Source organism: Protopterus annectens, chromosome 1.part2, assembly GCF_019279795.1.
Source record: "Protopterus annectens isolate FY-2018-M chromosome 1.part2, PAN1.0, whole genome shotgun sequence".
In the NCBI taxonomy this organism is placed as follows: Eukaryota; Metazoa; Chordata; order Ceratodontiformes; family Protopteridae; genus Protopterus; species Protopterus annectens.
Window position 1 is genome coordinate 999,098,740 of NC_056727.1, and position 13,317 is coordinate 999,112,056.

Here is a 13,317-nt window from a genome sequence, read left to right on the forward strand (position 1 = left end):
GTGATGTCAGAGTTGTCGTGCCCAGCCCACACCATTAGCCTAATAAAAATGAATAGGTGCAATGTGGAACTACTTTTCTTTCTTTGTGTTGTAACGACTGCATTTTAGTGATGGACTTCGTCAACGCATTGGGTCGCCTGCATCATCTCAGCCATTATTTCACTTTTTTTACCAAGGTAAGTCTTTCTAATCAAGAATGCTACAGGTAGCCCATGTTTGCTTTTAGAGGTAGCCATGTATTATTCGCATTGAAACTTTTATTAGAGTGTGGTCATGTTTTTGAGGGTGTCACGTGCTTCAATGGTTGGTTGTGCTTCACTGCACTGCTGCTGGTTTTAGTAGAATGAATAGCTTTTAATGTGTTACCGTTGCTGTATTCTCTTTGGGTGTACTGGTCAATGTACTACTGCTACTGTTTTTATCTGCTTTTTCAATTTGTGTGTGTGCTGAAGTGCGGTAAGTGCTTAGTTTAATTGGAGTAGTGTGCATGTGTGTGAATGCCTGGAGTCATTGTATGTGTTTGTCGTAGCTGAGTCTGTCGCTTACATTTTTGTTTAGTTTTTTTTCCTAGTTTCATTTTCGTTTTGGCTGCCCACTAGGGCAGTCAAGCTAAGCGCTCCGGTTATTAAACTTTACTTATTTTACAAATACTTAACTTACGCCGTTTGTTTTTATTTATTGACATGTAATCATGACATCTATTCGTTTTGTGGTCCATACACTACCCGGAACAGAGGATCAGCTAAAGGACACTTGAATGGAGGTTATATATAGTTGATGTAATCTGAAAGCGATGTTATATATTTCATTTTGTAGTTTACGATGTTTTAGCAATGACATAAGCAAAGAGGGTATGGAAGCGTTTCCAGTGTTGTGGTAGAAAGCATGCCTGAAACATGCTGTAGATGGTACAGTGTAGTTTGTGATGGAAGGCATATGCCTGTTGCTTTGCCCCCCACCCCCACCTTTAGATATAATTGGTGACAGGAACTGAGGCACTTTTTTAACCATATGCTTAGCTGCCACACTATTGTGCATTTTATCTCCCTCATACAGACTTGAGGAAGCAACTACTAGAATATACTAATAAATAAAAACAAAACTATATATATATATATATATATATATATATATATATATATATATATATATATATATTAAAACAGTAGTGTTTTCTGTAAGTGCGAATGTGGTATATTACACTTCATTTATAAACAAATATGCAACATTTTCTTTTTAAGGTAGGATGGCAGCATGTTCATTTAAGTGTATATTATGGTAACTATTACAGGTTCATACTAGGCTATCTGCCCTAGGGCATTTATAAGCCTAGCCAGAATGTGTTTGACTTTTGCCACCCATTTTAAATGAATTTTGCTATGCCCTTTTTTGAGGTTAGTATACTGTGCCTCTAACAATGACACAGAAGTGATACCTGGGGTAAACCTACCATCTCCCATCCACTCATCAAGATTCCTCTTGAAGAGAGTCAATGAGGGGCTCTGCCTAACCTGGACTGGGATTTTATTCCAGAGTGAAGGGAGCCTCTGGGTTATGAATCTGTCCCTCCAGCATGTCCTATTTATTTCAGTGCTGAGGTTCAAGTCTCTCGAGCGCGTAGCTCAATGGGATTTGGATTTTCTGAGGTGCAGCATGTCCAATATTTCCGGGTTGGGCATGGCTTTATACGTCGGGCACAGATCGCCTCTGAGCAGGCGGTATGCCACTGAGTAGAGCTGGAGTTTCTTTAACCAGGCAGCATATGGCATTTGTTTGAGTCCTTTGATCCTCTTGGCGAGGTACTTCTTGGGGTCTTTCCAATTGCTGCAGGTGTCTGGTAAGGTACATCCCAAAAGGGGCATTGTACGCAATTATGGGCCTGATGAATAAAGAGGCACGATGACCTCCCCTGATCTAGATGTGAATCCCTTCATGATTAGGTGGGCTATATAAAATGTTTTTCTAACCACTTTGGCCATGTGGTTGCCAAATGAGAGTGCTATCAACTTGGGTACCCAGGTCCCTAATTGCTTATTCCGTACTTAATGGATTACCACCTATGTGGTAATTTGTGGGCACTTTGTTTTTGCCAAAGGGGATGACCATACACTTTTTGGCATTTAGCTTGAGGCCATGCCTCTGGCACCAGTTGTCTGTTTCTAAGAGGCCCTTTTGGAGGATGCTTGTGTCGGCTGGAGAGTCTATTATGGTGCCCAGTTTGCAGTCATCTGAGAACTTGGTCAGCCACAGTCCTTCCGTGTTAGCCTGTACTTCCGAGAAATATATACCGAACAAGAGAGGTCCCAGGACCGAGCCTTGTGGGATGCCACATGCAACTGGTTTGAAGTCTGACATGGCTCCAGCAATTCTAACCATGTGTGTTCTGTCCTTGAGCCAGTTTGCAACCCATCAAGTGACATGGGGGTTTATATTTAAGCTGCTGAGCTCATCTATAATGCCCGAGTGGGGTATTGTATCGAAGGCTTTTGCAAGGTCCAGGTAGGCTGTGTGGACCACCTTCCCCTCATCAATGGCCTTGGTGTTTCAAATAAATCGATCAGGTTTAAGAGGCAGGATCTGCCCTTAACAAAGCTGAACTGGGTAGGATCCAGTGTCTGTAGGTCCCCAATATCTTTGAGGTCCACGATGATCCTTTCCATAGCTTTGCAGACCAAGCTAGTCAGGCTTATGGGGCGATAGTTTCCAGGATCTGTTGAGGCACCACCTTTGTGGAGAGGGACCATTGTTGCTGTACGCCACTCTTTGGGAACCTATCCTGTAGTAAGGCTGAGATTGAACAGTAGTTTTATGTTTGGGTTTAGTTCTTCTTGGAGTTCATGTAGGACGCAGCCCGGGATACAGTCTGTTCCCATTGATGCTGTGTTTTGCTTTGGAGAGGGTGGCTCTTACCTGAGCATCTGAGATGTCAGGAGAGCAGCACTCTGCTGGGATAGATATTTGCCCTTTTGGTGGGGAAGGGGGGGAGAAGTTTGCGCTGAACCTGTCCGCTAGGATGTTGGCAATGTCTGTGGGTTTGGTGTATTTTTTGTCATTTTGGACTAATTCTGAGCATATCTGGGAATTCCCACCCAGGTTCCTAACATAACTAACGAAAGCCTTGTGATTATCCTTGGTGTCCTGTGCAATTTTTCTCTCTAAGCTGGCCTTAGACGATTTTATGAGTGCCCGTAGTTTTTTGCTAATACTGATAAGAGATGCCTTCCCTTTTGGGGATTTTGCTCTATCGTGTAATAGCTTCCTCCTTCTATTGTACAGTTTGTTTATGACTGTGGTCCACCAAACAGGACGCCTAACCTTGGAGGATTGGGTCTTGGTTTTATCTGGGATTGCATGATCCATGCATTCCTGAAGATGTTCATAGACTGCGTTTATAAAGGATTCTGCGGTCTGGGCCGTATGTGAGGCAATGACTTTTTTTTGCATATTTTTGCTATATATTGCATCACTACCTGGTGTAATTTTCAACACTATACAAGCACAGGAGTACGTTTTTTGAGAGTTAAAGTAATGCAGGATTTCAAGTTTAATATACAAGAAGTTCAAAATAATGGTTAAAATTTGGAATTCTGCATGGCTAAAATATACTACTGTTACATTTGTTTTATGTCTAGAGTTTAATATTAAACCGCTTATTTATTGTTGGGCTTATTTGGTTGGTTGGGAGGTTGGCATAATGTTTAAGGTGTTTGCCTTGCAGACACAAGGTACGGGGTTTGATTCTCACAGGGGGTAATTGGCTAGGCTTAAAATGGCCTATAAGGGCAATTAGCCTAGTACTAATCTGTGAACTGTTGTAACTGGTACTTTGATCATAGGCTTTGTTTGTTGCTTATTAACTTGGTTGGTGAATTAAGCCAGGTGGACACTTTGCATTCGTAGCATGGGTCTTTTGGCAATACTAACCTGGTATTCTTCTTAGAGCCTAATTAGAAAGTAATTGAGTGTTTTATGACCTTTTATATATGGCAAGTTCAAAGTGTGTATATCCTAAAAAAATGGAAATTTTGTATGTATAAGGTATTTGAAAATTGCAATTTCTAACAAGTTTTGTAATGCATATTGTTGCATATGTGGTTTTTTTTTTTTTTTTTTTCAGTATCAGAATTGTTGCTGGGTATAATGTATAGCAGTCTTTGTAGTTTACAGTAGATTTTAAACCTATATTACTTGTATGAAGGGTATTTCATTACTAACTTCTTTTAACATGTGCCGAACATGACAAAATCAAGAATATGCATTGAGGTTCTGTGAGGCCAGTTACTAAGAAGTCTCTGCAGTAGAGCGATAGCATGTTGGGGGGGGGGGGGAGATTAAGAGTAATGTTGGTCTTCTGTAGAAGAATCTCATTCACAGAAAAGAACCATTTCTGTTTTTGTAGATGAATCTCCGAGAGACTTTTCGGAATACGTCTGGTATTCTTGTTTGACCAGTAAATGTAACTAAGAGGAAGAGATGTTGCAGAAGAGGAGCAGCAGATATAGAACAAAGTGAAGGTTAAGTTGACTCCTTGTAATAGATTAAACCTCTGGAGTCCCAGATGACTTTGAGTTTGGCACACTAGGAGGTAGAGGAATTGGCTGGACAGGTTTCAGCATAAGTGTTGGATGCAAGCTTTCCTATCCCAGGGAAGCCATTAAAGCTGCAACTGTAGTTCACCATGACCTGAGTTTAATAAGCAGACGGGAAGCTAGAGGAGCTGGCCATGGAGGATTGAGAGTGGGGGGTGGATACTGACTTTCTTGATCCCAGGGGAAGGGCTGTTTTGTACCAGTCTGCAGAGTGTGCCATATTTTAGGCCAGCAGAATGTGTTAGAAATCTGTACATAATGGTGAGTGAGTAGTTGATGCTGCTGCCCCCCCCCCCTTCCTGGGGGGAAGAGATAATTATGCATCCAACTGCAGAGTACTCCAGACTTGGTACGCAATCTGTGGGAGAAATTAACTGGTGGTATGGTCATTCTTTGTAGGTAAGGCAGGTGTACAGAAGTTTGCCAGCCAGTAAGGGATGGGTTGGGGAAAAAGTATTCTGACCATGCAAGGCGACTAGCATCTACTCTCCCTTTCTAATGTTTTGAATGTCAGGAAGTGGAGGAGACTGAAGTAACTTAATTGGGCATGTTGTTCATGGCTGATGGAGGAATCAACAAAGTATATAAAAACTGTAAGGGTTAAAGTGGGGGTTCTGTTCTTGGTGGTGTCATGTCACTTGTGTACCTTTGGTACTGAGATAGAATATGCGAAGGCAAAATTTGGTTTTAGTCACACTTGTGTTTTGTGAATATCAGAGTATGTAAATAATGTAGAGTATCATTAGCGGCGACCATCTTTTGTGCGTATAAATGTTGCTACAATATGCTGTTATGCATAATTGTCATTGGTGCACTTAACTAAGTGAAAGTTACTGCTACATTTGTTTGAAAATAAATGCACAATGTTATTTTAACTGTATAGCATTTGTGTGCACACAAGTGTCCAGGAAATCCTGTTCTTTACCTTCAAGACACTGACCTACTTGGTGAATGTTGGTTGACTAATAAAGTTTATTTTCTGATGTGTATAGTGGGTGTAAGCTAATTAAAATACACATCAGATTTAACCAATATACCTTAAAGTGGGTTAGATAGTGTTTTAAATTTTGTTTTTTGCTTTTGGGGAGATTGGTGTAAAAAGTAATCTTGCTTAAAGTTTATCTTAGTCCTATATTTGCAGGTTTGTTAACGTTTCTGTAGAAATATTGACAGTTAATACTTGAGATGCTCAAGATGGAAGAACATTTGTGTGCCTGTATGTAAAATGAATTAAACTTGAAAAGACCTGCAATGGGGGACACTATTCATTTTGATGTCATTTGGTAGTGCTTGTGCATACATGAGCAGACTATTGAGAATGTTAGGGGCAGTGATTAATTTTTTGAGCTTGTGCACACATGGACAAACTGGACTGAAAAGGTCATTGGAAAAATGTCTTTTCTGTTTGTGTGATGAAATAGTCAAAGTAAGGGGGTCAATGGGGAAAATTGTTTGTGGTTGTGCATACTTGGACAAAGTAATTTAGGCAGCCTTGGGGAAATGATTAGTTTTGATGTCATTTGTTGGTGCTTGTGCAGACATGGACAAACTACTTGCAGGGTTGTTAGGGACAATGATTCGGTTTTCGTGCTTGTGCATACATGGACAAAAGTGTTTCTTTGTATTCCTTGTGCTTACACAGACCAACTAATGGAGAGTTAGTTGTGAAAACTGTTTATTTTCTGTGCAGTGGCAGACTACTGAGTGTGTTAGGGGGATGTTTCGTTTTTGGTGCTTGTATAGATAAAGTAATGAAGGGGTTATTGGGGGGCAGATGTTTACTTTTGTGCTTGTGCATACATGTACAAAGTACACAATGGGTCCTTCAGAGAAATAATTCATTCTGATGTCATTTGGTCCATACTATGCAGCAGACTACCGATGAAGTTGTTGGGGGGACGTGTCTTTTTTTTGGGGGGGATGTGTGTTTTGTTGTGTGTTTGTTTTTTTTGTGCATACATGAACAAAGTAATGTAGGCAACCTTGGGGAAATTAATAATTTGGATGTCACTTGGTCGTGGTTGTGCAGACATGGACAAACTATTGAGAGGGCTATCGGGGGTGGGGGGAATTTCACATTTGCTGCTTGCGCAGACATGAACATACCTGACTGAAGGGGTAATTAGCGAAAATGTTTCTTTTTCTTTGTGCTTGCATAGACAAACTAATGGGGTGGGCATTGTGAAAATTGTTTAAGTTGTGTGCATAGGCAGACTACTGAGAGTGTTGGGGGCAATGCTTCTTTTTGGGTGCTTGTGCATACAAGGACAAATATGACTAAAGGGGCCATTAAAGATAGTTTCTGTATATTGGTTGTTGCTCTTACATTGACAAAGAAGGGGTCACTGGGGACATGCTTCATTTCTGTGCTTGTGCAAGGCCTCCTTGTAGGAAATTATTAATTTTTTGTGTAATTTGGATGCTTAGTATGGCTTACAACACACTACTCATGAAGTTGTTTGTTAAAATGCTTTATTTTTCTGATTATGTACACATTGAAAAGTACCTTGGGGGAATATGATTAATTTTCATGTATTTTGGTAGTGCTGCCGCATATACAAAAGGACTACTGAGAGGGTTGTTAGTGCAAATTTTTTTTTTTTTTTTAAACCGTGGTGAGTCCTGTAGGTTATACCAGTGGCAAATCTGGCCATGTGGTTGCAACAGCTAGCAAGTTTGCTAAGAGTGGCTTGATTCAGAATAGTGGAGACTGGAAAGGCATATAGTAGGGTAGACAGGAAGTGGGAGCGAGCTACAACATTTTGGCGAATGGAGTGAGGAAAGGGGAGCCTAGTTTTCTTTTAACTGCTTTGATAGTTAAGGTGTTATCAATGATGACTCCTAGGAGTTTGGTGTGCACATCTGGGGTTCACTGTGCCATTACTGGATTTTATAGAAAAGGAGGGAGAGGTGGACTTGGAAGTGGGGGAAAATTTAAGCAACTTAGTTTTGTTGGGATTTAAGATAAGATGACTGTTTGCAAACCATTGTTCAACAATGTTAAAACTATTCTGGGTTAGTGATTTAAGCTCAGCTGTGGAAGAGGCTGCACAGATTAAAGTGGAGTCATCATTACAGGTGCAAAAGCTTTTGCAATTTAGATTTTTATATATATATATATATATATATATATATATATATAAAATCATACATACAAACTGTCTGTGTGCCCGTAGGTGGGTACTAGGCTATCCACCTAAAGGCATTTATAAGCCTAGCCAGAATGTGTTTGGTTTTGCCCCCCCCCCCCCAATTAATTCCCTGTACCTCTGCCCAGCATAGCCACTGAAGCGATCCCCGGGGCAAATTTTTGTGCTTCCCATCCACTCGTCAAGGTTACTCTTGAAGAGTGGTGGTGAGGGGCTCTGCCTAATGTAGATGTGAATCTTGTTCCAAAGCATGGGAAGTCTCTGGGACAGGAATCTATCCCTCCAGCATATCCTATTTATTGTTATGGTGAGGTTTAGATTCCTAGAGCGTGTGGCTCAAGGGGAGTTGGTTTTCTTTAGGTTGAGCATGTCCATCAATTCCGGGTTGGACATGGCCTTGTATATCAGGCAGAGAACCTCTGGGTAAGTGGTATGCAACTAAGTACAGCTGGAGTTTCTTCAGTCCAGCTGCATACAGCATCTGTTTGAGGACAGTAATCTTCTTGAAGAGGTACTTTTGTGGTCTTTCCAGCTGTTGCCAGTGTCTTTTAAGGGGCATCCCAAAAAGGGGCATTATACTCTATAATGGGTCTGAGTCAGACCTTTCAACCAAATGGGGACATTTCAACAGAATCAGGGACGCATCAAGAAAACAATCAGGGACACTTTTAAAATATTAGTCCTATTAGCTTGAAACATTGACAGAATCATAGCCAGAATCATAGCATATAAATTAATACACTTTCTGAAATAAAAAGTTTATAACTCTTAATTATTGTCATTACTCATTAAGTGTAATTCACCACCTTTTCTCCAAGTGTCACTAGTTTTAGGAAGGATTAAAGCGGGACAGAGTTAAAATTTGAGTCAAAATCTGGGACATTTGAGAGGTATGGTCTGAGTAATGAGGAGAGCCACAATAACCCCTTTTGTACTAGATGCGAACACTTTTGTGATTAGGTGGGCCACATAGAAGGATTTTGTAACCACTTTGGCAATGTGATTATCATAGGAGAGATTACTATCTACTTGGGTCCCCAGATCCCTTATGACATCTTGCATATTTAGGGGACTACCACCTCTGTGGTACTTCGTGGGTCCTTTTTTTTTTTTTTTTCCCAAAGGGGATTACTATGCACTTTTTGGCATTTAGCTTGAGGCCTTGATTTTGACACCAGGTATCTGTCTCGGTGAGACTCATTTGGAGGATGTCTGTCAGCCGGAGAGTCCATTATGGCTGCCAAACTGCAATAGTCTGCGAACCTGGTCAGCCATAGTCCTCCTGTGCTTGCCTATACCTCTGAAGTATATACCGAACAGGAGGTGTCCCAAGACAGAGTCCTGTGGACACCACTCTTAGTGAGCCAGTTTGCAACCCATCTTGTGATGTAGGGGTTTATGTTCAGGCTGGTGAGCTTGTCTATAATACCCGCATGGGGAATGGTGTCTTAAGACCTTGGCGAGGTCTAGGTAGGTGTGGATCTCCTTTCCCTCATCTATAGCCTTGGTAACTATCTCAAAAAAAATCTACTAGATTTAAGAGGCATGATCTACCCTTAAAGCCAAATTGGGTAGAGTCCAGTGTTTGGTGGTTCCCAATGTCTCTGTTAAGGAGTTCCATGATGCGACCGATAGCCTTGCAGACCAGGCTCATCCGGCTTATAGGGCGATAGTTCTCGGGGACTGTTGTGGCTTTTCTTGGAGGAGTGAGTCTTGGTTTTGCCTGGGATAGCATGATCCATGCATTCTTGTTGCTTTATATGCACATGCAGTGCTTTACATACAAACAATTAAGGAATTAACAAAAACAGCAAAAATGAGAAGACCCCACATCTGTTATAAGTTGCAGATAATCACTGGCAACCATACTGTAGTTGGTAAATTGACACAGAATATGAATGTCCAATTTCCAGAGTTTGCTGTAATGCATTGCTTGGTAATCCTGCTGTGGACAAATTAACTTCAGTTAAATTGTGGTGCAGCACTGAGCATTTTAGAAATTCAGAAAGCAACATGGATTTTTTTTTTTTTTTTAACCACAGCAGTCAAAATGTTTGGCACCTTCAGGAAGGAAGGTTCCTTCAACAGGAAGGATCGAGAATAGGAGATCAGGAGTGCCTCCTGAAGTGCTTTTGAGCAGGAATGGCAATTTCATAACATATGGTGCAGCTAAAAAAATGTCCCACTGTCAGCGTAAGACTGGAAGAGGTAAGCAGGCCATTACTCAAGGCTCCTGCTGTGAAATGTCAATCACAGCAGTAAACAGCTCAAATTACCTGCAGCTCTGTTACTGGGGGAAGGGAGATGAATAGAAGAACTACAAGTCAGGGATAGCAAAAGACTTAGCAAGTCTAACAAGAAGCTGCAGTAACAAACTTTGAAAGTCTGTTCTTTGGCATTTCAGCTGCTTGTGGTATAATTAGCCACTGAAAAGCAACCATTGTTTTGTTTAGAAGTTTGATTTGAAGCAACAGAGTGGATGCATGCTAAGTGAATACTGTGACAGCAACTGTGGAACAGGGACAGCTGCGTGATGTCAGTGTTTTGAGACAAATGCTGCATTGTGGGATAGCAGGAGGCTTAGTAAAACATGCTAGACCCCATGTGGTAAGGGTATAAAATTGCGTATAAAAAAATTAAAAGCTGTAAATGGTCCCAGAGTGCTGTTAAAATATAGGAAATATCAAAACTTGATTAAATGCACATGTTTCAGTCTGTGGGTGCGGTTCTCTGGTACAAATACGAGAGTGACGGAGTTATTTAGTAATACAGATCTCAGGAGGCCAAAACCAAGTAAATGCAGAAGAGCTAGGGCAAATATTCTGCTGAGGCCTCCCATTCTCAAATAACATCTTTATTTTACATGATTTTGGTCTGCCAACATCTTTAACAGGCAATGCATTTAAATACAGAAAAGGTGCAAATACATTAAGCTCCTAAGGAGACAGACTGATGTTAGCACCAAAATTAGAGATGCACCCTTTTGTTGGTTTGCATTTACTCTTCCTTAACAGCACCAACAGGTGTTTTAAATGGATAGTTATATACAGAAATTACCTGACGTGGAGCTCTAACTGTGTGAAAATAGAGAATGGAGACAATTTCATTTTTTTTAGATCTAACCTGAGAAGACAGACATCGCACCACAAAAAAAAGAAGCATACTGAGTGTGCACACAGAGCTTGTTTCTCACTCATGCATAGCAATGTCTTCTTTTCATCCTTTAGTTAGATTGGAAACTTTCAATTGACAACACAGAATTTTATTGGCATTGTGAGTACCAGGAAAGCAATTTCATCTACAGGTTAGAAAAACACTCTGAAAATTACTGTTCTGCTGAAACAAGAAAGCACTGGTCTGCTTTCTTGCCTATAATTCACATTTTACAGGAGGAAAACCAGGAAATGTAAACTGCTTTATCCAGTGTACTTCAAGGAGTGGTATCCCTTTCAGTCCCCTGAGGAAACCGAATTCCACCTGAAAACTACCAGTCTGGGAGAATTGCTGACTATGTGGATAGGAAGGACACGGCACCAAGTCATCCCAGAGCAGCTTCAGCCCCAGTACCTTTTCCCCCTCAGCAAAACAAGCCTCTTAGAAAACCATAGAGCTGCTGCAGAGGCTACTTGTGTGGCAAAGTAGACCACTTAAGAACTTTTTAAGTCAAAGGAGATGAAGATTAGGCCAAGAGTAGACCCTCATGTCACCTAGATGTTCTATTAATGTTTTAGGATGCCTGATTGGTAACCTAGGAGATTTACTCAGTGTGCTCAGACGGATTACTTCCATTTTTATGATACACCCCTCTACAGCTAAAATGTCTACAGGTGACGTTAAAATTTCTCCTTGTAGAGATCTTTCTGCTCATTTTCTGGGGTAATCTTACAGCCAGAGAAACTGATCCTTTTTCGTCCCTAGGACCTATACAAACCTAGCCATAACAGTTCCCTGGATATTTCTTACACAATATTTACTTCCCTGGACCACTGTCTAGCAGGGCAACTGACATGATCCCTGGGGTGAATTTCCTATCTCCCATCCAGTTGTCTAAGTTCCTTTTGAAGAGGGCCAAGGAGGCGCTCTGCTTGACATGTTTGTTTGTGTCTTTCGGCTTTTCCCGGTTAGGGGTTGCCACAGTGGAACTCCGGTCTGCTAATGATTGGTAGTTGATTTCTACGTGCAGAGCTACCAGCCCTGAAACTACCTTCAACGAAGGTACGCCCATTCACGCATGTTTCCACGCAGAAGACACTCTAGCTGAGAATCAAACCGGACAGCGTCTTACTGCGAGGTGACAGTGCTACCACAGCATTTATGGGCAGTCTATTCCAGAGTATGGGGAGACTCTGGGTCATGAACCTATCCCTCCAGCATGTTTTGTTCATTGCTCAAGTAAAATCATCGAGAGCCATACCATCGAGTTTTTAAGGTATGGATGTAGCTACTGCTGGCTTACTCAAGCTGTGATCTCACAAATTTGTGAATATGTATATAGAAGACGATGGTGTGTTGTACAAGTATTCAGTTTAGTTCTATGTGCTACTGTTCTCTACAGCAATATGTTCGCATTTCGTTGTTTTTTGTTACTTGGAATATGTTTAAATAATTGCAGTATTGGAATAGACTTGCAGTATTGAAATGTTGCGATGGCAATACTGAAGTTATGTCACAGAGGATGATTACGTGTGACGCTAATTATTTTCTCACTATATGGGACTATCACAGGCTGTTATGCGTGTTCGTCTTCACATTTCGATGTTTTGGTAACACGCACATATATTATTTATAGTGTTCCTTTCAGTTCATGATGTTATGCAGTTTTTTTCGACAGTTTGCTACTCTATGGTTTTAGATTTCGTTCGTTTAGGTTTATGATGTGAGTCTCGACGTTGTGTTTAATTCGATGGTTTCAAGTGAAACCATATATATACATACACACTCCCCCCATTCCTCCCCAGGTGCTTAAATTTCCTGCCCCATTCCAAAGACATGCAGAAGGTGTATTGGAGACTCAAACTGTCCATAAGTTTTAGTGCATGCATGTGCAATATAGAAGACCTGGCAACCTACCCCCCCTTTTCCTTGTTAACTCTGCCGATAGCCATGGTTGTACATAGAGTAACTCTAGGGCATTGCTGCAACTCGAGAGAGCGTGCGTGAAAACAAGAGTGCACTAGGGAGAGCGAGAGTGCACAAGAGCATAAGCAAGCTAGTGTGTGTAAATAAAGTTTGTGAGAGCCATTTACTGCAGGTAAGGCACTGGAAGGAAGCATTAGGGCAATATCAGTGCAGGTCTGGATGTTGGAAGCCCATATCTGTCAGCCGGCAGTGCATATTCCCATTTGCTTAAGGACAGCATGCAGGTGAAAATTAGTGTATCAAATTTATTTGCATCTTTTCTAATTTACCATGCTCATTGTCAGTGTTGTAACTTGTGAGAACATCCCTCTAGTGGCGTCAGATCTATTTTGTGGCACTAGAGCAGGTACAAGGACCATAGATCTTGACCCTCACATCTGACTGCCCAATAGTATAGATCTACATACATAAGCTCAGTGACTATGAATACCACCCTTAGA

General features: G+C 41.1%; 1 protein-coding gene across 1 annotated transcript in view; it reads left to right on the forward strand.

The window, feature by feature from the left end:
- Positions 1-38: 38 nt before the first annotated feature.
- The window catches only part of LOC122792221 (general transcription factor II-I repeat domain-containing protein 2B-like), a 30,899-nt gene continuing 17,620 nt past the window's right edge, over positions 39-13,317 (forward strand). Inside the window, exon 1 of the mRNA XM_044059963.1 lies at positions 39-176. The gene's annotated coding sequence lies outside the window, so the exon portion shown is untranslated. The remainder of the gene's footprint in view (positions 177-13,317) is intronic.